The sequence below is a fragment of the Gallus gallus genome, chromosome 5 (genome assembly GCF_016699485.2).
Source record: "Gallus gallus isolate bGalGal1 chromosome 5, bGalGal1.mat.broiler.GRCg7b, whole genome shotgun sequence".
NCBI classification, from domain to species: domain Eukaryota; kingdom Metazoa; phylum Chordata; class Aves; order Galliformes; family Phasianidae; genus Gallus; species Gallus gallus.
The window spans coordinates 57,239,913-57,261,638 of record NC_052536.1 but is presented as its reverse complement, the minus strand read 5'-3'; the positions used below and the strand labels follow the sequence as shown (position 1 = coordinate 57,261,638).

The window sequence follows — 21,726 nt, the reverse complement described above, 5'->3', positions numbered from 1 at the left end:
TGCTAGAGGTGTTCTTTTTATTTAAAGAGGTTTTCTTTTTAAGTGCAGATGCAAAATAAGAATTTAGTCCAAATGAAGTATGCATCTTTGGCTCTCTGCTTTCAGAGAGGCACGTTGTGATCATTCAAAATTACCTGGGCCGTGTGGTTAATGTACTCCTACAGCATGGCTGGTGTTCACCAGGGTTACTGCATTAACAGGTCTAAATTGGGAGGATAGATGACTGCAGTTGGTGAGCAGAGCAGAGGGAGGAGACAAAGCATCTCCTTGGCCAGGCTTGGTCAGGCACTCATTCTCGTAGTCTTCTGTGCAGCCTCAGGAGGGCCCCTTAATGCTGACTTTGAGCTGCATTCTGGCAATTAGTTTAAAACTGAGCAGAGGTTTTTAGCAGATCTGACACCCCTTGGCTTCTCACAGCTTGTAGGATAGGTGTTGTCCTGGTGGGAATGGGCCCTGGGAAGCTCCCAGCCTGCTCTGCATGGGCAGCCTGGACTGTGCTGGGCCCCCCGCCTGTGCTCCATGCCCACCCACCACCCCCTTCAGAAGGTGCCAGCTGAGCCCCTTGGAAAGATGTGAGAATAATTTCTCTTGAGGGCAGGTCTGGGAAAAGCAGGGCCAGGATTTAGGACCTTAACCATTTACACACCGGAAGGACCTAAAGCATGAATGAAGATCTGAGTTGTTGCAGTTGCTTTGCAGCTGAGAAACTGCCAGTGCAAGACAAGTTATTGCTCCGTAGGGATAAGGAAGTCTGAGTTAGGTAGGCACGTGGGCTTTGGGCTGCAATCTTCACGCATTTGAAGATATCTTAATTGTGGGAGGAATCCAGGTGTGCAAAAGGCAGCAAGATTCACCTGAAAACCTACTGCCAGGTGCAGGTCTCTGTGGGGCAGCTGGACAGAGGTGGGAGGGTCTGGGAGCACAGGCTGTTCTTTGGGAGCAGTTACAGCTGTGTGGAGTGATTTGGGAGCATGCTGGAAGCCAGCAGGAGGAGCTGTGGATGTGATTGAGGGGTGCCGGAGAGCAGCCCTTTCGTGCTAAGCTTCCAGAATGTGATAGGGTGATCCTAAAAGGCTGCTTAGAGGAGAGGAAGGGCGGAGCTGGAGAAAACACGAGGCTGACACAACTTGGTCAGAGGTAAGAATGCAGATATTTGAAGGGAGAAGGATAGAGAAAAGCAAACTAAGGTTGACATTATGAGGAGGAATGAAAAAGAGAACTGCTCTGAGCTTTTGCTGGTGCTTGCAGGTTTTGCTTTGCTGTCTCTCTGCTGCAAGGGATTTGCTGAAGCGATGGTCACACTGGCTGCAGAAAGCCCCGTGTGGCCCTAAAAAGCTGTGACTGTCAGGACATGAAAACGGCCTATTTTCTGGCCTACTTTCTGGTGAATGGCCACGTTTGGGATATCCCTGCAGGCTACTGCCTCTTGTGGGCTATCTTGTGGATTTTTTAAGCTGGAGGTTACAGTGGCCCCCACCCATGTGACCAGAATTTTGGTAGAAATAAGGGAATTGTTGACCCATGCCATGGTAGCCATAGGAGGGGTACTGGAGAACATTATGTTTTCCAAAGCAAAATAATCCAGAAAGGCAGTAAGGATGCCATCAGATGTAAGAAAAGACAGAGTCAAAGCATGACGTGATCAAAACTCCTCAAGAAACATTGAGGACCAAAAGAGAGATAGCAGAGGCATTCAAGAACAGCATCATTTTTTATGTGTCTTGGGGCAGATGGCTGAAATAAGATTTGTGTTCTGTCTGTTACAGGCAGTTGTCTAATCCCTCCATTCCCAGGCTTGAGCTACTGGCAGTTTAGGTCAGTAGTACTTTTCCAGCCTTTCCACCTTTTCTTCAAAGCATTTTCCAATCCCTGACTGTGATGTGATGCAAGTGTAAAGGTAGGGGGGTAATTATTCAGCTGCCTTCTGATCTGTTTGATCTCCCTGGTCTAATCTCCATTATCTTCAAAAACAGGCAATAGGTGCTTTTGATGAAGCCTGTGATCGCAAGCCATGCACAGAAAGCAGAAAAGTAGGGCACCTGGCCATTTTCAAAGTGAAGCTGCAGTCTGTTCCTTGACGGCGTTCTGATCAGAAGCAGGCTTTTTCCATCTACAAATGGGCTTTCATCTCTCTTTTTCCCTACCCGTCATAACAAACAGCTTTTTGGTGAAGTTGTCGTGGCTGTTCAAAAGGCTTCTGCATTAGAAGTCCTGGGATGAAGAGGCAGTGTCTGGGGACTGCCTGCCAAAACTGTGTTTGGTGAGGTTTTGCTCCTGCACTGTAGCTTTTAAAATGCTCGTGGGGTAAACCATTTTGATCAATTATTATGGTAATGACAGAAGAGCGTGGAATTATGAGCATAATTATAATTACCATTTTTATGCACAGTTAATTAATCATAAAACACTACGTTATAGAATTTTTCTGTCTAATGAAATTCGTCGTAGAGGCCCCTGAATCCCTAAATTTAATGTTAAGCAAATTAAACCTGTGTCCGAGGTTAGGGCTATTAGTACAGATGTGGCCTTGGATTAGTTGCTCAAACGGGACTCAGCGAGCCATTAGCCAAGCTGGGGGGAGTGGAGCCATCCTTCCTGAGCACAGACACCTGCTCCCAAGAGTTTGGAGGATGGCAGGAAGGTTGGTTTCCTCAAGAATCAGGGCTGAGCTTTCTAGAGGGAAACCTTCCTTCATCTTACTGGGGATAACTTCTTTTCCATGGTCTGGATTTTGGCTCTCCCATCAGAATGGAATGCAGTAGAGTAAGGGGGTCATGGTTTGCTTGCCTCACAACAACGCTTTTACAACTAGACACTATATGTCAGAGATTTGGGAGGCCCCATCCAGAGCATGCAAAGGGTATGAAAAAGCTCAGTGTTTTGAGTTACGCATTTTTGAAAGAGGAAAGGTTAAGTTTTATGATGGGAGGGCCAAGTAGGAATAGATGGCAAGCAGCAGCGCTGTGATTGCTCCACGGTCATGTTCCCTGCAAAGTGCTGTGCACTGTAACAAAGCAAATGGGCATCCTCTGCCTTTGTAACCTTGTTCTCTTTAGGTAGATGGTGGTAGGAGACTTCCCTGTGTTCTCCTGTGTGGCTCTGAGTCTGAAAGGAAAGTTAATGTTTTAGGGTACTAATGCAGTATTGCACTTCTGCCTGTTTGCTGGCAGGGAATCGGCGTTCAAGTGTCTATTGCATGTGTGCCCAGTGAGCTAAACAGCAAAAGGGCCACAAGGCAGTGACTTTCTGATCAGGAAACTTAATTCCTGATAAACCAGGAGGAAGAACAAGTGTCACCTTCCCTTGCCCTTAGGTGCAGGTGATACTGTACCTGAACCTGGGCTAGTTTCTAGGTGCCTTTTATTACTGTAGACCCAGTTCACTTGGCACGTCCTCCACCTCCATCACAGGGCAGAGTTTCCATGGGCCCATTTCTTGCTGCCGTCAGGAAGGTCTTGGAAGAAGGCATCGGCATCTGTATGATTTTTTGGCTTTCTGGTTTCTATGCTTTCTGCAGGGGTGCTGGCTGGCACCCATCTTCCTGGATTCATTTGGTTGGTCTCATCCTTATGTACCACAAAAAGCTCTGCAGTGAGTACACTTGGAGATGCTGTTTGACTTTGTTTTTACTGACGTCTTTGTAATGGAAAGAACTCTTGGAGGCACTAAATTATCAATTTTCTCACAGGTACCCAGAGCGCTGATTGTTACGGTTGTTTTTATTGATGTCTGATCTGGAAACAGATTGCAGGTTTTGTTGTTTTTAATATAATGTGACATGTTTCAGCATGCAGCCATAGTAACGTAATATAACAAGAAATTGGCCTGTTCTGAAAGTGCATGCATTGGTTATTGCCCTTTGGCTGGAAAAATGTTTTATTCTTTTCTCCTTTGCAGTTCTTAATCAAGGAGATAATTCAGACCTTCGGCAGACTCTGTGTTTGTAACTGCATCGTTGTTAATGCAACATGTGGTAGTACCGCATTAATTTGTGTGTCTTGATATTTTAAACCCAGCTTGTTCCTGCTTTGGCAATCTGATAGTATATGATACGCTGTCTGATAGTATGTTCAGAATCAGCTCAAGGTTTTCCTCTCTGCATCAGGAAATTCAGTTTTGTCTACTTAAGGATTCTGAGGCAGGAAAACTTACGGTGGTGGCAGAACAGATTGTGAGCTGGAAGTGGGGATGACCCCTGGCAGGTTTGGGAGCTGGGAAGTGGTCACTGGAGTGGCTGCAAGGTGTTTGGAGGGTTGCAAATGAGACAGCCGGGTCAGCAATGAGAATTGCGAAAGGAAGTGGCAATAGCCAGAATCTGGAGAAGATGATGGTGAAAGAGCCTATGGGAGCTTTGGAGGACCAGTGGGGTGGGAACAGATATTCAGCTTCTCCACTGACTGCCTCTGAGGGTGAGGATGAGTGCTGTGGTTACACCTTGATGCAGTGATCAGCTGTCTTGGAGCTAGCATGTATAATTGCAGATCTTACACTGGATTTGTGAGCTGCAAAAGAATCTCAGTTGTTGGAATCTGTCCTTTCCCAGTTCTACTGAACTTTTTCCTTTCCCCTCCCTCCTCCCGGAGCACTCGCAGCACTTATGCTGTGCTTAAAACAACGTGTCTATGCAGGAGGTTGCAGCAACAGCACCAAATGCAGCAGCCATTGCTGCTGACCATGTTTTGTGAGGTACTCTGCACTGTTCTCAAGGAGTGGAGCATCCCTTGTAGGGTTGAACCACAGCCTGGTCCAGGATATCTTTGCCCTGCTGGGTAACAGAAGAGCTGGATGTGAAGAAGATACTCATTCAACAAGGTTTCTAACGAGCCTGCTCCTTTATGATCAGAACATCTTTTGTTTCATATTCTAGCTTTTATTTTTAGCTGCTCTGCTGTGAAATCCGTCTCACTTAAATAGGTCCCACTCTGTTTCTTCTGGGGCTTCTGGCATCAAGTCAATAAACTTATTAGAGAAGTCTCTAGAGAATTTCACAAAACTTAAAAGATTGACAACAGGTGGAACAAATGCAGCTTAGGCTATATTTAAGCCATGCTGATTTAAGGCAAGTGTTTGCATAGTAAACAAACTCAGAGGTGTTCCCAGTTGAGCATATGTGCCCAAGATGGAGAGTGTGGGATTTCTAACTAACAATTCTAACAACTACTGGGTTTGTTTTTTTTTTTAATGGGGTCACAGGGTGCACTGCTCTGTGGTGTAGGAAATCAGCAGGCTTGTGTTGAACTGCAGAGCAGCCACAAATTGTTGGAGAAGCAGTAAGTCCAGCTTATGTGATTTAATCAGTGTGCTTCTCTTGCACTGGGTTTGAACAAAGGTGGGAGCTGAGCAGTTTATCTGCCCAAAGCACTGGACCCGACTGAGGCCTGCTTTAACCCCAGCCTGAAGGCAGCACGCTGGGGATGCCTGGGAGACGATGGAGGCCTCAGGTCTGGTGTGGGCCTTGCTTTTTCCTTAGCAGGGACATCTCTAAAGGTGATACCTGGGTGAACTGTTAATTACTGGCCAACATTGGTAAGACTTTTAGCACTAACACAGCCAGTGCTTTTATCAGTGGCCATTCTGAATCTGTTATGTGTCGTTGCACTAAACCGTCTGTTTTTGACTTTGTGAAATTCTCTCAGTGAGAGCCCTGGAGAGGGCTCTGAGAGGCAGACTTTGATAAATGGGCACATGCATAATCCTTTTGACATGGACTGCTGACCAAGTCTGGGACTAACACAGACCCTAGCTGCACCCAGGCTCCTCTCTGGGAAGGAGCATAGAAAGCAAAGAGGTCTTTTCTTAATCCATAGACCCAGTGGGAGGACTGTGGGCCAGACTCATAGCCCTAACCTGAGAGCAGGCTGAGATTTGTCACTGAGAGCCTCTGCTCAGCACAGTGCTGGAGTAAGGAGTGATGGAAACTGCAGTGAGCCTCCTGGTGACCCCAGTCCAGCCTGAATACCTACCAGAGAAGGACAAACCTTGCAGCTGTTCTTCAAAGGAGAGCTATAAAAGCTCCCGAAGGCATCAGTCAGGTAAAAATGTATAGCTCTGAATATAAAATGTCCTAAATTCAAGTGAGATACTGGCTTCCAGGTGCTTTTTTCCTCCCCACTGTATGTTTTTTAGTGTCATGTAAACTTCACGCTTTACTCTGCATCACAAAAAGGGTGATCACCATTCCTGTGCTCTGTTACAGGTACATTTTCCCCTTAGATTGTCTAATTGGTTTATGTAATTAACTTAAACCTGGAGCAATTGTTCCTAATCTGTGCTTAGCTTGAGGTTTTCAGCTTGTGTCACACTTGAAAAGAAGCTTCTGGGCCTGTGAGCGTGCTCATTATGTTTCCAGCTGCATCCAACTGATTAAATACGAGGTACTGCTTCTTTCTGAAAACCTTGTCTCTCTGATAAATCTGTGGAGGCATAAAGCAGAGATTCTGCACATCCTAATGTGTGTCATGTGAGGAGCGGGGATTTTTGAGGCTGTAACACCGATTGGGTTAGAAACTGGTGATAGGCTTTGATGGACCTACGCTGACAACTCTCAGAACCTAATGGAAACAAACAGTGCTGGCAGTTGGCTTTTTTCTCCTAGTGGGGACTCTAATGATTTTCCTGATATTGCTATACTGGCGTATGAAACAAAGCTGTCTGTTATCACTCATGTTGCAAGTGCTGACAGAAACTTTAAGGGCTGTGATCATCTGCTATTCAGAAGTGGATATATTTCTTGCTGCAGGAAATATTGTTGGAAAATCAGTTTCTGAGATCTCTCAGGTTTTCTGCCAGAGATGGTGTGCCAATCAGAGGAAAAAGAACAGTTCTGATAAGTTGAACATCTGAAGGTGAGGAACGCCTGGGAAAAGAGCTTGTTCCTAGAAGAGTGGGGGGAAAAGTACAGAGAGTGATGGGGCGGGGAAAAGCACGTGGAGCTATTTGTGAGGAGAAAGGCTAAGGCTCTTGTTTTAGGGTATGGGCTGCTCCTGGCTTTGGGGTGAAGAGTAAGCTCCTTTATCATCCCCCTTTGTCTACTTTCAGGTGTAGAAGTAGGTTTGTTTTAGAGAATGGGGTGAAGTGCGTCTCCTTGTTCACTCCATGAGGGGGGTTTGAATGGATGACCTCTAAAGATCCCTTCCATCTCAAACGATTCTGTGGTTCTTTGCAAGAAAGCTTTGGGTCTTTCTTGCAGTGGTAGATGGCTGGTGATGAACCCAAGCTGGGGTTGGGCAGCCCACGTAGATTGGATCAACCCTTGGTCCCCATGTAGGGGAAGGAGAGGACAATGTAGATGTGTTTTTAAATTGTTCTAAATGCACCAAAAGAAAATCTTTTTTTTTTTTTAACATTAGCTCCCTGAAGAGAGAAATGCTTTGAACATCCTTGTTCTGCACCAAAACCGTAGGCACGTTTTTCAACCTTCCTAAAATCTATTTTGTCACTGAAGATAAATGCAAATAATTTCCATGCACAACCCTTTTATTTCCTGGGGAAAACCTAGCTGCTGAGAAAGGAAGCCTAACTTGAAGCTGCTTCTTTGGATGCACTGAGGGTAAAGCCCAGTACTTTATACTACTCACGGTATTGGTAACTTGGCAACTTTTAAATCATGAAAGATTTACACAAGTGCTGCAGAGTTGGGAATGTTTTATGACATGTTCATTCACAGTAAATCAGACTCTGCCTTTTTAGAGTTTTCTTTCCAGACAATTATGCAAATGTAAAAAGACAGGAATGGATTTAAAATGATTTTCAGCATTGGAAGATTAGCAGAAAGTGACAGACTGCCACGAAACACTGCCGCCTCTGCTCCTGCAGACTTCCTGCCTGGTAGGGATAGATGGGAGCATTGAGAAGTGGAAGACAGATTAAAGGCTTTAGTTTTATTGTCATTATTGGAGTCTTGATGGGATGGTGAGTCTGTTTTGCAAAGTGGCTGTTAGGAAAATATGAGTTACAGAGAAACCTAGCGTACACCCTAACTGATCCTGAACTATACCCGTCCTTAACTGAAAATGAACTAGCAAACTTTTCCTTGTGGTCACGTCCAAGGACTGGATCCTATAAAGCAACTAATGTGATAACTCTCTCTTGCTTAAATGCACTTATCTGCTGCTCTGTACTTGTAGAGGACTTGAGCTAGATTCTATGATGTGATGGACACGGGGCAGAATTATCCTGTCCTGTTGCTCTCCCAGCCCAATTCCCTCAAATTGGTAGTGCAGCGTTGATTATTGCTCATCAAAATAAAAAGCAATGACACTTCTCAGAGCCCTGAAGAGCTCAGTTTTCTCTGTGCACTTTAAAGGCTGCATTTCCATTTTATTTTTGATGTGCTTTCAACTTGTGCGCATCGGCAGTTCTTAATAGATGATTAATTGGCTTAACGTTAAAGATAGATTCTTGGAAATAACCCCCTGTGTCAGAGATCTGTGCCCGGCTAAGGTAAGCTACTCATCACAGTCTCCTGGGATATCTGATACGATTTGCAAAGAATAATGCCTTAAAAGGACAGGGGTTGATAGGGTCTGGTCTCCTTTCACCAGCCTGGCTGTCCCGGGCTTGGATGACATGCTGAGGACAGCGGCATTTGTACCTGCAAACTTCATTTTGATTTATGAGTCCTTTGCTGTACCATCATATATCCTCTGATGGCCAAAGGTACTGAAGAAATCCAGAATATCCCCATAGATAATTGGATATTGAATTCAGTTCTTTGTCAGGCTTCCATTTGGTTACCCCACTAGCTGCCTGAGTCACTGCTTTGCTTTTTATATATTAAACGTCACCAAAAATAGATGTCAGAACCTTCCTATTTTGTTGGGACTCCACTTAAACAGCTTTTACAGAGCTTTTTCAGTAGCGATCAGTCACTCTGTCTGCTCGTTATCCCAGCTCAGGGTAGAACCCCAAAAGCACAAGGGTTTTGTTTTGTGCCCTGTGGCACCCAGCTCTTGGAGATGCCGAGTGACACAGTCTGGAGATTATGGAGATTCCTCACATTCAGTACGCTTCCTTCTCCCAGCCTACTTTCTATCTCTTTTGCGTCCGAGGGCCTGCAGGATGTCTTCTTTCCCCTATGTTTTTGGAGAGTTGTGTTGCCAGTGTCCATTTATGAATAATCCAGTTCTCCAGCACCAATTCAATCTCTTAATGCTGACGTGTGACACCAGCACTCCATCCACACCTCCAAGCCACCTCTGTCACCTCCCTCCTTCATCCCTGGGCTGCCTCCCTGCGCTGTGCTACAAGCACATTGGCCCCAGCAAATACATTTAGGGGAAGAGAATTTTTCTGTTGCAAGAGGCAAAAGCCCTTTTAGTAACACAGGAGGTGTCACACTGAGTGTGTTTTTATGGCTTTTTTTACAGCTGTTATTATGCCTTAGGTCTAGAACAGATCCTTCTAATTGCCATCTTTGGCACTTCATAAATCCTCTTCCTGAAAATATGCAGCTGGGAAGGAATAGCCTGCCCACCAAGTGACTCTCCTGCACGGGGGAAAGTAATGAGAAACGTGGAGTGCGGGAGCAACAGGCTTTCTGGACAATTGTAAACAGCAATCATGCTTAAAAGCATCATTGTCTGATTGCAGAACATTCAGCTACAAAAAGCAAAATGCTGTGTTTAATGAATTAAATTGTTCATTGAAAATAATGGCCCATTTCTGACTTGTAGGCACTTACTGGCTTGTTGAGGCATTGTCGCCCTTCATCAGCACAGGGTGTGAGATTTTCTGTACCTGTTTTCTCCAAGGCTCACTGCTCGTTCTTTGTGTCTGCTGCACCTAATTCTGTTTGTCCTCCCATACAGCTGTCTGTTAACTCTGTTGGAGAATAGCTGCTGTGCATATGCTCATATCGAAGCCCACTGCTGTGGGCTGACCCCAGTAGACATGTAGGTACCATGCAGCTGCTTACTCTCTTCCTATACATGGATCTACCGAAAGCTGTTCTGAAGAAAGCTAACTCCATCCTAGCCAGACCCAGGGCACCCATTTAGAGACGTTGGTTGACAGCATGTTTCCATTCACTCAATGACTCGTGCTCAGAGCAGCAGCAGGTTCAAGAACACGACGATAAAAACACCCTGCTGTTGATGGTGAAGCTCTGGCTCTTCCTACTTTCTTTCCTGGAGAGATGGAGGTGCTTCCAATGGCAGCAAGTCTTCCTGCTGATGTCTCTAACATGCTATTTTTCCTCATTTCCATGAATAGCTGCAGTTGTGGGTGTGATTATTTGTAAACTTCTTTCTCACAAACTGCTAGGTCTCAAAGATAATTAATGTCTCTCTCTCTCTCTCCTTCTGTCTGTCTGTCTGTCTATATATACATGCACACACAAAGATGGTGGGTACAAAACAGACTCTACCACATCAAATCTCTCCGTCCAGGCCAGGCTAGCAGGTGTGGGAACAGAGCATTTCAAAGCTTTTTAATGTTGCTGTACCCACTTAACAATTTCTGCATGCAAAAACATACGCTTCAGGTGTTTAAAAAGGGATGAAGTTGTTTCCTTTGTAATGGCTCATTCTCAGCATGTGCCTTCTTGTCCATTGTCTTTGTGGGACTTTTCTGGATGAGGTGTAAGTGCCTGAAATTCCAGACCTAAGGGTTTCAGTGGTGTGGAGGAAAGGCATTGCCATGAGTCTCTGCCCAATACCCCATGTCCCAGGAGAGGAGCTGGGGTTGGTCTGTAATGGCAGACGTGGGTGGACGTTTACCAGGACGCTGGTGATAGTGATGGATCTCTATCTGCTGAACAATTTTTTCCACCCCAGAAGGCTGGCTCTGGTGCTACAGAAAGCAGCACAATGGTTTGGACTGCACTTGCATCGCTTGCGGGAGTCCCTTCTGCATCAGCAGTGATTAAAGCACCCTTCATGGGAGCTGGTGAGGTGGAAAATGCTGTGATTACCAAGCTGATAGCCCAGGATTGCTATTGACGATCAAATTGGGCGATTCTCCTCTGACTGATTAGACCAGATGTGCAGGACATTTTTAATAAACTGCAAAACAATTGAGATGATTTGATAGCAAACCTGAAGAGAATGGATTAATAATTTAAGCATCAAGAAAAAATACGGGCTTTGAAATTCATGTATTCCGGCAGGTAAGCTAATGCTCCCACTTGGAGCTGTGCTGCCCTCCTGCTCCAAAAGAAACCTGGCAGGACACGTTAGCTCTGTGCCTTGCACTCCACTTAAAATATGTATTTAAAAAAGTTACAGGGCTCAGACACTGGGTGCACCTCCTTGATTTGTCTGGTGAATGAAATATTTGTTCCAATGGGACGAGGGGTGCAACAGGGCTGGGTGATGCAGGGGGTGGGCAGGGCATTGGGGGAGATGTGATGGAGGTGCTCGTCACAGCCAGGTAGGTAGAGGAACTTGCGCACAGCGCACTAATTGAGCTAATCAATGCCATCATTGTACCTACTGCCAACTCCATCTGTCAGGGTAGATAGAGTGAGATGTGGGAAGGGCCAGGAAGAGGCAGTTCTGTTGTGGTGAAGAAGGGCTTTGTTCTTTTGCTCCAAACTGGACCTGTTCTGATTTGGCACTCTCGCAGACTTGCTCCAAGCCGTTTCCATCAATGATGCCTTTGTGTTTGATCATTGCTATTACTTTTATTTTAAAAGAGAAACATTCAAACAGAGCAGGCATTCTAATAAATGCTGACACAAAGCCAAGTGTCAGACTGACCAAATCAGTCAGATCAGAGAAATGCATTAAAGAAATTAAATTTCATGAAGGCTCATTAGAAGGGACTATTAGTGGGAAGCAGAATCCTTATCAAATGGCAACTAAGCCTTCAAAATACAAGGGAGTACTGACACCGGGGTGATCAGACCAGAGGCTGCGGGTCAGGCACTGTGTAATTAATTTACTCCATAGCTTGCATTGAGAAATTAAGAGGCAGTGTATTAGAAATGCCATAATTACAAAATGATAGCTTACGAGACTGTTTACAGAGAAAGGTCACTTTTACGAGATATTCTGCTTCTTGTCATGCTGAGTCTCTATCTGGTACAAGATCCTTCCCTAGGAAGCTCCCCAAGGAAGGGATTCTTCTGCTTGGATTTCTTCAGATCTCATTGGGATCGTGTGTTTAAAACCCCATAGTGCAGTCCAATTAGAAGCACTTTGCCTTTGATGGGCTTGGATGGAGGTTATTTAACAGAAATAATTGAATAGCACCAGTGGACAGTCAGCCGTTTGCTGTGAATCTAGAAGTCTGGAGAACAGCAGGACACTGCTGCTGAGTTCAAACAGCTTACTATTATCTGGACATGAGGGCTGTGTTTCATTTCTGTGCTTAAGAAGAGGCCAAAAAAAGCACACATCTTACTTCTGACTGTAAAGATGAATGGCAGGCTGCAAGTTTCTGCAGGTACGTTATGTGTTATTCATGCAAGAAGTTATTCATGCAGGCAGTTGAAATGGGTGATGTGCTTTTCCAGAGCAGTGCTTCCCAGGGTTTTTGGTATCTTTGTTCAGAATGTTTGTTTTGGACGGAACACCACTATCTGTCCACTTCACCCTTCTAGGCAAGGCTTTGCTAGCGATAGCTTGCTTGAAGGTACCATGTGGGTGGCAGATATATTGGCTGCCTGTTCCTTTGTTTTGCCAGCAGTCTGACTTAGTAACATAACACAAAAGCAGTAGATTGACCACGCTTGATTAGAGGAAAAAATATAAATCATTTCTCCTGATGTCCTGGGATCAGGCAACGATCAAAAGCAGACTCCAAGGAACAAGAAGGTAAGACAAACAGGTATAACTGTGTTCTCAAAACACTATTCTAGACTCCACGAATTTGATTTTTGGACGCTTTGTAACCCAAGATTTGTATTGTGGTATTTGTTGACAATCAAATGAATTCCTTTGACCTCCCCCCATGTCTTCCCTTTGAAGTGGTGTAAACTTACAGCATCCATCCAGCAAGGAGTTTTGCTATTTATACATATTTGCAAAGAAATGTCTTTTTGTTTTAAACCTATGGCCCGCTAGCTACATGCAATGCTGCTCTAGATCCTGTGGGTTTCTGGGTGCTCCTGTGTTCGGCAAGGAGTTGGTGTAGCAGTGTGTGCTGGCTTCATGATGAGTAAAGGGTTGGGAATCCCTTGCTTTGAGATACTGCTGTCAACTTCTGTTGCCATTGGAACCCAGAGGATGCAGGAGCCCCACCAGCTTCATGGCCTGACAGTAGCCAGGCAGCCCTATTGTCTTTTGGGCTGTTTTGGGTGCTATGGCCTGTTGTGCACGGGGTCTGCTGGCTGTCCAGGAGGGAGTGCAGAATCACTATCAGTTCACCTCTTAACGGGACAGCCAGTACCCATGGGATTATATGCAGTACTGTGCATGCAATGCTGTGCACAAGAAGCCCTGCTCAAGGGAGGCTGCCCCTTCTGAAATCACCCCAAATCCTTGCCCTGGGAAGGTGAAAGACCACACCACAGCTCATGGATCCATCTGTAGCAGCCTGAGCATCCAACCTGGCTGTTTCAGCTGGCCTAGCATGATGTTGTAGTGACATTGAGATGCATAATTAAGATAGTAAGGGTCTGGAAGACATGAAGGTTTATGGATTGCTTTAACAAATAGTCTCTGTGGGTGCAGCTGGAGAAAACTAGGCATAATGACAACTTGCTCTTGACTTACGATTTCTTTTTTGAAGTTATCATTCTTCAGTTGTTCTTCTGGGAATCTCTACTTTAAAACACAAATTCATAGAATGGTTTGGGTTGGAAGGAACCTTTAATATCACCTCCCTCTAGCCCAGGTCACTCACAGCCCCATCCAGCCTGGCCTCGAGTGCTTCCAGGGAGGGTCATCCACAACCTCACTGGGCAACCTTGTTCCAGCATCTCACTGGAGACTGTTTCTTAAGAATATGAAGATAAGAAGTTCTCCAGGTGCTTTTCAGTAGTGGTGCATGCACTCACTACATTATGCAGGAAATCTTTAATTTAAGATGGAAAGGTTCAGCTGAGATAATACAGTTCAGGAAGAGATGGTATGAATTAGCTTGTTTAGAAGATGAGCTATCTCTAAGTGCTGCAGGAGCATTGCTTTGAGGAACGCTCCTTGGCAGCTGCACAGTGTGGGAGATGCTTCCTTGTAGCCCCTGGGCAGTGCTTCCCTATATCCTTGGTGGGAAGCCTGGCAGAGGTTGGTCCTGGCACCCAGGCACTGAGCAGATCATATCTGAGATCCCAAATGAATGGACGTGGAAGGTGTGAGCAGAATGTAATGCCAGTGTGTAGATGATACCCCAGAGTGTTCCAAAATTTTTGAGTTAATTTGAAGTTGGACTCAGTGATCCTTATGGGTCCCTTCCATCTTGGGATATTCTATGATTCTGCCCTGCACAAACCAGTGCAGTAGAGGGAAGTCGTTTTAGAAGTGTGTTACAGTGGTTTTAAAGAACTGCCTCGGTTGCCTACCTTGCACATCACTGCCTGTTAAAGCCAGCTGCCTTAATTACCCCAAGTCCAACTCTGCAGGATTGAGAGGATATTAAAACTAATTGTAAAACATCTCTCTCTATCTTTCTCTACGCATCTGTAGAGTTGGGCCTATGGGTGAGTCAGTTAACCTCTCTGCCTCATTTTCCTCGTCCATAAAATGAGGCTAATAATCACTTACATCACAAGAAGAGTCTGAGAATTAATGTGCTTTGAAGGTGAGAAGTGGGCTATGAATAGTGATCATATTGAAACAGTAAAAGAAGAAAACCTGCCTCAAACTAGAATTTGTATATGATATCTCCTCTAATGGAAGCGCTGGCATGAGTTCCTGTTCACTAGGTTATGGAAATTTAGGACTGGAGAAAGTCTCTAAAGGAGTCGTTTTGCTGGTTTGCATTTGCCTTGATTTACTGCCTGTGTTTTATGCTTCCAGCATCTCTGTGCATCCGTGCAAGGGATTGGTTCTCGTATTTTTCAATACTTTTGGAAGCAGAAACTATGAGATCAGGCCATGCACAGAAGAGGTTTCCAAGGTCGACTTCAGTGACCGCCGAGCTGAGCACTGTGAAGTGGTCATTGTAATTGTACCACTGTGAAGTGGAGCAGAACAGGTCCATGCAGTGCAGATCTTCTGCCCACCTACACCTCCCCATCCACGGTCTCCTGACTGTATTTCCCTGACCCATCCCTTGGAAATTTTTGAGTTTTCAGGAGTTTTTATGGCACTCACAAATGAGCTTCATTGGCCAATCCCATAGAGTCACCTGCGTGGCAGGGTCAAGAATAAATGTCACAGATATCATCTATCTTAAGTGTGTTTTGAGTATTGAGCAATTTAAGGTCACTGGCTGCACAGGGAGCTGATGGAAGCACACAGTGTGAGGCAGAGCTGCTGCCATGCCCATAGCTTGGTGCTTCCACCTCTCCCATTTGAGCACAGGCAGAGCTTCGGAGAGCATCACTCCTGTCTGTCATTCTGAATGCCGTTTGTGGAAATACAGGCACAATTAGGTTAAGAGCACAAATGTCTCTGAAAGAAAGAGAAAGGATGACTCATGGTATTTGCTCTCCTGCTGTGTGAGTTTATATCTGATAGCAACGTCAGAAATATGAATCGTTTCTGCATTAGCTGAAGCTGAACTTGTGTGCTGCTGACAGCACGCTGAGTCGTGTCAAAATGAATTGCCATCCCCCAGTTGTCTCTGTCACCCCATAAAAATTATACCCAGGAATTCCAGGCACTTCTCTGTATTTGACATGAATGTTCATTCACAATTAAAAAACGCTCACCCAGCTTTACCTTTGATGATTTATGGTTGCTATGCTGTGGCAAGGTGTTGTGGCTGGTGCTTGCAAAGCTGAGGCAGAGGTTTGTGGGGGAGCTCCCGGGGAGGTTACAGTGTGCAAGCCTGACTGCTCTCAGCAGTGCTTTGCACTTGTGTGCTGCTTTTTCTTAAAGGCAGTCTTGGAGCTTTGCAAGCCATGGGCATTGCTCCCCGCGTTCCTGCTGAGGCAGCACAATGCTGGGCTTGCTGGGTTAGCAGAGGCACAAAGCAAGGTTATGGTTCTCAGAAGTGCTGAGCCTCCACACGTCTCTGGGTCTTTGGGTGAGCTCTCAGACACTCACTACAAACGGTTTGTTGAGGGCATACCCTGAGCTTCTGTGAGAGCTAGAAATAGAAACCCAGGAGTCCTGACCCCTGTTCTTGTTGTTAAAACAGTGGCTGTGTTTCTTCTTGCTGAACGTAGGAAAACGACCTTCAGCTGGAGAAAACAGTAGGATCAACAAAGCTGGTTCCTAATGAGCACAGGAAGGATGCAGAGCTCTTGGAGTAGGTCCAGAGGAGGCCATGAAGGTGCACAAAGATCTGGAGCCACCTCCACTACAAAAAAAATGGGGCTGAGGGAGCTGGGGATGTTTGGCTTGGAGAAGAGGAGGCTCTGGGGAGCCATCATTGTAGCCTTCCAGTGCCAAGGAGAGCTTATAGACAGGAGGAGAGTGGCTTTTCATGTGGGCAGATAGTAATTAGACAAAGGGGAATGGCTTTAAACTTAGAGGGGAAATTTAGATGTTAGGAAGAAATTCTTTACTTGGAAGGTGGTGGGGACGCAGTGCTGCTTCTCAGAGAGCCCAGAGCTGCGGGTGCCCCATCCCTGGAGGTGCCCAACACCATGGGCAGCCTGATCTGCTGGGGGCCAACCCTGTCCAAAGGCAGGGGATTGGAACTAGATGTTCTTTTAGGTCCCTTCCAACCTAAGGCGTTCTGTGATTCTAACTGGATGGTTTGCTGAAGATGGCCATGACAGCCATAGGCTGGAAGGTGTGTGGTGAGCACACAGGGAACATGGTGAGTGTTGTCCCAAGGCTCCCTGGGGGATCCTCCTTCTCATTGAGTGGGAGAATGGAAAAGAAACCCCACCTCAAGCAGTGCATCAGTGTATTTCCTTGTGTTTCAGATACTGCTATGTGTGACATTGCTCCTTGTGAAGATGTCAGCCCATCCACACTGTAAATTGGCACATTATATGCTTCATTAGGATACAATATCAGGACAGGGAACCGTACTGACAACAATATGGTCCGAGCATCTGCACTAAAACTAGAAAATGGCTGATGGTGGGTATGTGTTGCTTATGTCTGCAGCTAGTTCTAGTCAAGCAGTGGAAATAAAATTAATTCAGTTTACACAATTATATTGGGAAAGGAATAGCTGTTAGTGATGTGTATTGCCCATGGAAATGTGGCTTCTCTATGGGCCAGTGCTGTGTGGAGGTTCCAGGTGTCAGCAAGGAGGTGTTGGACGTGGAGGGGAGAGGCTAGAGCAGAGCTGCATTGGTGTCAGTCTCATCTTCAAGCTTCAGGTTTCCTTGCCCTGCTTGTGAATTGTGAGCAGAGGTTTGCATATTGGGCACCAGAAAGTCAACCCTATGATGTCTATAAAATCTGAAGCATTGCCTTTGTTTGTGACATAGCTGGATCTGAAGCTCCCATAGATAGTTGTGAGCTTGCTCTGCTGCCTGGGGCAGAGCAGGGAGGATGAGCTCGGTTTCTCCTCAGGTCTTCACAAGTGACATATTGGCAGCAGCAGGATATAATCGTGATCTCACCGAGCAGCTTTTGCCCACATGGGATCCCTGTCTCAGTGCAAATCCATGAGGGTTTTGCAAGGTTCACTGCATGCTGGAAGAGAAAGCTGAATTTTCTATTTCAAGCTGAAACATCAGTCCGCTTTCTGTCTTCCAAATATTCCCTGGGAAGAAATAGGGGAAGGAAGAAAAGCCTGTGCTGTCAGCTGGTGCAAAACTCTGCTAATGGCTTTGGCTGTCCATGCTGAGAGAATTGCTTGTGTGCTTGTTCCCTCATTTCAGGCTCCAGGTGTAAATGAAGTTGAGCCGTGCAGTTGTGGAATGCTTGCAAGTTTGCTTGGGGTTTCGGGAGTCCCACAGCTAATATCAAGGGGCCTGCAGCTTGGAGGACTTAGTGCTGTCAACAAAGGGAGAACATTGATTTTTGCACCTTGTCCAGGGGAAGGAGACTGACAGTCTTTGGGCTGCAGGAAAGAGGAGTGAGCAGTGGAAAGCTGCAGAGACCCTCATGCAAAGATCAAAATGCCCACAAATAATTGTCGTATGTAGATACTATTGCTTAATATGGTTTTTGAATTGCAGAAAGCATTGCAAAACCCTGTGCCATTGATCTCATTAAGTGATATTATTTCTATTTGATCTTTTCTTACCATTGTTACATGTCCAAAAATGACAAAAATCAGAGGTACAATTATTGTGATAACAGGTAACACTCAGCATCTGAAATGGATTTAGTAAAGCAAAAATAAGTGAAAGGTGTAAATGAAATCTCCATAATGACGAGGGATTTGTATGACATCAAATGCTAAGATACACTATTAGTCAGTAAATAACCCTTGTGCTGGTTACCTCTGGGAGCCATATTTGCAGTTTATTATAATTATTTCTTGTCTTGGGGCATTTACAAAGGAAAAAGCCCAGGAAGTTAACAGTAAATTTTTATAATTAACCTTCAAGATGAATCGAGACTTTGCAGACACAAATCTTTTCCTTTGTGCCAAGCTGTAACATTTTGTTAGCACAGTATCAACTCATTCCTGAAAATATTGCCAATTATGGACGTTTTCAGAAAAATGAAACAAACAAAGCTGACAATAATGGAGCAAGCAGCATATTTTGATACTCCATGAGTGCAATTGTGTTATTAATGAAGACAACTTCAGTTAGCTAAGAAAATGCCAGAACCATTTTTTAGGAGAGGAAATCTCATGTGAAATAGATATGAAAGCTTAGGGATGAATGTGGTTATCACTATCCTACTCTTGAAAAGCAGTGTTTGCTCTGGGTCCTCTGTCTTCAGATGTTCTTAGAAGTGATCAATTAATAGCAGAAGCCCTAATCCTGATTCTGTTATTGGCTTGCTGCATGATCTCCTGTTGACCTGTCTGTACTGATTTAACAGGTTGCCCAAGGAGGCTGTGGATGCCCCATCCCTGCAGGCATTCAGGCCAGGCTGGATGTGGCTCTGGGCAGCCTGGTCTGCTGGTTGGTGACCCTGCACATAGCAGGGGGTTGGAACTGGATGAGCACTGTGCTCCTTTCCAACCTAGGCCATTCTGGCTCTATGACTTATCCTGTCTCTAGATTAAGTTATGCTAATGGCACAATGGCAAACAGGACAGAAGAACGGCAGGTCTCCACAGAAGTCGTCATGAAGCCATCAGTGAGGAGGTGAGGAGGATATTTCAGGCACCATCCTCCTGCATCCAAACGAGGACACAGTTACCCACTGCAGGAGGTGAGGATGGATGCATTGACGAAGAACCGTGTTACTACACTCCTCGTAAGTACCATGCTCACCTTTCTCAATTGTTTAGAAGCTGTTCTGTAGCCTTCACGTCAGCACAAGTTCCTGATGTACTCATTTCATAATCTATAATTGCTCCTAATATAGCACTGTTGGGAATATCATTGTCTTAATCAACAGACTGGAACAAACCAGGAAGGGGCTTTGGATTTCTGAGATCAAAAGGAAGGCTCGAACATTCATCAAAAAACATGTATTTTAATCTCCTGAACACCTTGCCTAAGCTGAGTGTGGGACTTTTCCTAGTGTACAGCCATGCTGTGGTACGTTTGATTTGTTGATTCGGTTTTGATAACGTTGTGGAAATCTCCTGCAGCGTTGGTTGTGTAAGTGATGGATACAACGAGCTGTTCAAAATGAAGAGTTAAGGACTGAGATTTGTATTGATTAGGAAGATCAGAACGAAAAGATGTGTTAGAGTGTTCTTTTTTTTCCTACTCGAAGGGATTGCAGCAGGGTGTGATTATTTCAGCATACCCAGGCAGCTGTTATTGGTATTTTGCTTTTTTCCTCTTTTTGTTACAGTTCCCTGGCCAACGTGTTGGCATAGCAAAAGGAATCATCTTCTGAGCTGGCACAGCAAAGGCATGTGAGCTACGTGGTGCAGCTGGGTTTGGTGCATCCCTGTTGCCTCACATGGACCAGGGATTTATCCCAGCACATAGGAAGTGGCTGACATGGAGATTTCACATATTGGCATCTTTTAGCATCGTTTGCACATGGCCTTGTGGGGACGTCCTGCTTAACAATAGACTGCAACATACAATTTCGTAAAACTTGAAGCCTATTTCTAACCTAAAGTAAAGGCAGTATAACAGAGTCAGCTCAGTCCAGCCTTATTGAAAATGACCTTCTGCTGTAGTTGTTGCTTCAAGTCTCAACTTGAAGAGAGTTGTTTTCCCAAGCTTTTTGTGTTGTGCTGAGGGGAAGAAAAGGTTAGAAGGGGGGAAATGGCTGCAGGAACTCACAGGTTGTTGTTTAGATTTTGGGGATCAGTCTTTGTGTAATAATTTCACTGAATGAGATTAAGAGATTTCCTTATGTGTTGTCTTACATCAGACCATCTTGGAGGACTGTGTGAGCCTCCATCACGCTCATCTAACGGAGCTGTGTGAAGGAGCAGTGATGCTGTTCCCTCGTGCTGAGGAGGAAAGAGAAGCGGAGAGTGATTAAACCCTGATATTCAATGGTGGCTCACCGAGCGGTTCATTTTTAGGGTGCTCAAAATGTGCCAGGTTTCTCTTTTGGGATTGCTTGTTTGGATCGAGTAGGTGTTTTGTGTGGCCAGAATTAAGGGTTAGTATCCTCCAAATCAAATTTCAGAACATGCTTTCTGCAGGGATGGAGCAATGCAGCCCTTCGCTGGTCTGATGCGGAGGCAGATCGACGGCCTTTGTCTCAGGCTTTCTGCACAGACTTTAAGGTTAAACAGGAAAAAAGAAGTGGAAAAAACTTCTCAAGTCTGCAGCATGTTCCTCTTGTGGGCACTGTGCAGCAGAGGAGCAAGCGACAGTTTTGTAACAGATTGCCAGAGAGCTTCTGTGTCTGGAGGTAGGGGAGGAAATTGGTTGGAGAACAGAAGCGCGGCGATGACAGCTGGTTAGGGCTTTTGAAAGAGGATCTCAGAATATGCCCAGTGTCCTTTGTAGGAGGCATGTGTCCATAAACACAAAGTGAGCGTCTGGCGTGGTCCCTGCAGGGATTCAACTCAGCAAAACTCAGCCAAACAAGAGGAAAAAAACCAAAAGCTACGGCAAGGAATTCAGAGAAAGTCCAGCAGAATCTGCAATGGAAAAGAAGGTAGCACTGCAGCAAATCCTGCGGCGAACACAACAATTAAAGGTCACTTATGGAGATGGGAAAAAATAGTGTTTCATTTAGCAAAGAGCAGCTGTAGAATACGCTGTAAAACTATAGGCAGCTCTGCTGCTTGGGGTTGCTGTACAGTCATCTTCCTTGCTCTTCTCTGAGCATTTTAATTAACCTTTCGTGCCCTGATCCCACACCCACCCTTCATAACTCTGTGCTCGTGCAGAGTTATGATAGTAATTAGCAGCACAAACGGGAAGGGAGAGATTTCCATTGAGTTTTTGTCTCCTCAGAAGTGAGCACCTCTGCTCCTCGCCCTTTGTTTGTCAATTTTTTTTGTCAATTATTATTTTTTTTAATTTAAAGAATGAAGACAAGAGCCAATTCCTGTGAGTTTGTACAGAGTAATTTAAAGAGAGCTTTATTAAATAAATATGCAAGCTAAGAAATAAAAATCTTCAATTTAAAAAGCAGAGTGGCAAACTGGTACGATCAGACTTCTTTGCTATCATATGTCTTCAGTTATGTTCTATGAAATGTGACTTTCCCTCAGTTT

General features: G+C 45.0%; 1 long non-coding RNA gene across 1 annotated transcript in view; it reads left to right on the top strand.

The window, feature by feature from the left end:
• The first annotated feature begins 1,083 nt into the window (after positions 1–1,083).
• LOC100857428 overlaps positions 1,084–21,726 on the top strand; it is a 31,917-nt gene continuing 11,274 nt past the window's right edge. Inside the window, exons 1-2 of the long non-coding RNA XR_005860422.2 lie at positions 1,084–1,137; positions 19,139–19,337. This is a non-coding gene — a long non-coding RNA (uncharacterized LOC100857428). The remainder of the gene's footprint in view (positions 1,138–19,138; positions 19,338–21,726) is intronic.